The sequence below is a fragment of the Nycticebus coucang genome, chromosome 10 (assembly GCF_027406575.1).
Source record: "Nycticebus coucang isolate mNycCou1 chromosome 10, mNycCou1.pri, whole genome shotgun sequence".
NCBI classification, from domain to species: Eukaryota; Metazoa; Chordata; class Mammalia; order Primates; family Lorisidae; genus Nycticebus; species Nycticebus coucang.
This window is the reverse complement of record NC_069789.1, coordinates 123,792,236-123,795,107: the sequence shown is the minus strand read 5'-3', so window position 1 is coordinate 123,795,107 and position 2,872 is coordinate 123,792,236. Positions and strand designations below refer to the sequence as shown.

At 47.0% G+C, this 2,872-nt stretch overlaps 1 pseudogene; it reads left to right on the top strand.

The window, feature by feature from the left end:
* The first annotated feature begins 1,534 nt into the window (after nt 1–1,534).
* Nucleotides 1,535–1,821, top strand: LOC128596600 (60S ribosomal protein L37-like; annotated as a pseudogene).
* The last annotated feature ends 1,051 nt before the right edge of the window (nt 1,822–2,872 follow it).

Sequence of the window (2,872 nt, the reverse complement as noted above, 5' to 3'; positions counted from 1 at the left end):
TCCAAACCAGGTTCCCTCTCCCCCTGCTTAGATATTTCATTAGCAGAGCTGGGCAAATAGCAGGGAGGGAAGGGTTGCTGGTGCAAATGGTACCTCTGTGAAATTCAGCAAGGCACACTTCAGGTGGGCGAATTGCTAAATGATGCCTTTTCTGCGCCGATTAGTTGCAACAAAGTGCCCTTTCTCCGCTGGGATGCACACTCCAGGACCTCTGCACTTAATCCTCCTTAGCATATGTATGCAGCATCCCTGAATCCCACTGCCCTTCTCTGCTGTTCAGGTCCCTCCTCTGGGTGGAGTTTCGAAGCTTCCATTTTGCCACAGACTTGCTGATACTGAGGTATGGTGTCCCAAAACCAAACTGCCTCTAGAAGCCACTGTCCTTCATCTCTGGAACTTGATGCTGTGTGCTTTATCTCTAAGCCCTGGGAGTGTGTGAGTATCTTCAGTAACTTTCTGTTCTGTTCCTCTCACTGTTAAAGAAAAAATTTTCCTGACACGTGTTAAAGACGGTAAGAAAGACCTCATTCAGGAGAAACAACTACAATGAGGGTTCTGCAGGAGGGGAGAGAGGTCAGGCTCAACTCTGATTATAAGGATAAGTGGGATTTGGCTGGGCTCGGTGGCTCATGCCTGTAATCCCAACGCTCTGGGAGGCTGAAGTGGGTGGATTGCTTAAGCCCAGGAGTTCGAGACCAGCCTGAGCAAGTGTGAGACTCTGTTTCTACTAAAAGTAGAAAAAAAAAAATAGAAAAACTAGCCCAGGTTGTGGCAAGTGCCTATAATCCCAGCTACTTGGAAGGCTGAGGCAGGAGAATTGTCTGAACCTTGGAGTTTGAGGTTGCTGTGAGCTATGACACCACTGCACCCTAGCCTGGAGCAACAGAATGAGACTCTGTCTCAAAAAAGAAAAAAAAAAAAAAATGGGCTTGGCTCCTGTAGCTCAGCGGTTAGGGCGCTAGTCACATATACCAGAGCTGGCAGGCTCGAATCCAGCCCTGGCCTACCAAACAACAATGACAATTACAACCAAAAAATCAAAAAATAGCCGGGCACTGTGGTGGGCACCTGTAGTCCCAGCTATTTGGGAGGCTGAGGCAAGAGAATTGCTTAAGCCCAGGAGTTGGAGGTTGCTGTGAGCTGTGACGCCACTGCACTCTTCAAAAAAAAAGAAAGTAAGAAAAAAACAAAACACAAACAAAAATCAAAAGGATAAGTGAGATTTATGGCCAAGGATCAGGATGAGGTCTGTGGGTGGAAAATTAAGAAGAGTAAGATGGATTCTGGCTAACGTGACTGGACACGATTGTTGCTGAAGGGCAGGGCAATAAGCTGCTGAGGGTGGGGATAAGGAATTTGATCAGCTATTATGGGTGCTCAGATACTAAAGGGAAGAATAAGAAAATGCATCATAAAACTAAGGTTTTATGAGTCTCAGTTCAGTGAGTCCTAAATCAGGACTAATGGGGCCAAGGAGCCAAGGTCAAGGCCTGATTAAGAAGTGTTGGGTAAAGGTCTCAGCCACAGGAGCGCGATGGGAACGCCATCATTTGGAAAGTGTCGCAATAAGATCCATACATTGTGCTGCTGCTGTGGCTCTAAGGCCTACCACTTGTAAAAGTTGAGCAGTGGCAAACGTGGCTACCTTGCCAAGCGTAAGAGAAAGTATAACTGGGTGCCAAGGCTTAAAGAAGAAATGCTACCGGGACAGGCCGGACGAGGCACCTAAAAATTGTCCATTGTCCATTCAGGCATGGGTTCCATGAAGGAACAATGCCTAAAACCAAGGGGGCAGCTGTTGCAGTATCTAGTTCATCTTAAGAATTTCAATAAGAGCTGGGTGCCTGTAGTACAGTGGTTACCACACCAGCCACATTCACCGAGGCTGGTGGGTTTGAACCCGGCCCAGGCCAGCTAAAACAATGACAACTGCAACAACAAAAAATTAGCCAGGCATTGTGGTGGGTGCCTGTAGTCCCACCCCTTGGGAGGCTGAGGCAAGAGGATCACTTAAGCCCAAGAGTTGGGGGTCACAGTGAGCTCAGATGCCATGGCACTCTATTGAGGGCGACTCTGTCTCAAAAAAAAAAAAAAAAAGAATTTCAACAAATAGTCATGCAGGGCGGCGCCTGTGGCTCAGTGAGTAGCGCGCCGGCCCCATATGCCGAGGGTGGCGGGTTCAAACCCAGCCCCGGTCAAACTGCAACAAAAAACCAGCCAGGTGTTGTGGCGGACACCTGTGCTCCCAGCTGCTCGGGAGGCTGAGGCAGGAGAATCGCCTAAGCCCAGGAGCTGCAGGTTGCTGTGAGCTGTGTGATGCCACAGCACTCTACCGAGGGTGACAAAGTGAGACTCTGTCTCTACAAAAAAACAAAACAAAACAAAACAAAAAAAAACAAATAGTCATGCAATAAAATGTTTTGGTTTTTAAAAATCTAAAAAAAAAAAAATAGGAAGAGTTGAGTAAGAAGAGAGTCTTTGTCATTACCTACTTGAATATTGTTTTAATCTGCATTACTTCCATTCTTGGTGTTGAGGCTGCAGGGAGCTATGATGATGCCACTTCACTTTAGCCAGGGCAACAGATTGAGACTCAAAAAACAAAAACAACACAGAGAGAGAGTACTCTTTATGGATTAAACATCTAAAGTCAGGCATGGTGGTGCCCAGGGAGGCTGAGGTGGGAGGATCCTTTGAACCAGGAGCGCAAGACTAGCCTGGGCAACATAATGAAATCCTTATGTTAAATCTTAAAAAAAAAAAAAAAAAGGCCGGGTGCTAGCACCTGGGTAGACCTGGGTGGGTGGCTTGAGCTCAGGAGTTCAAGACCAGCCTGAGCAAGAAGACCCCATCTCTACTGAAAATGGAAAAA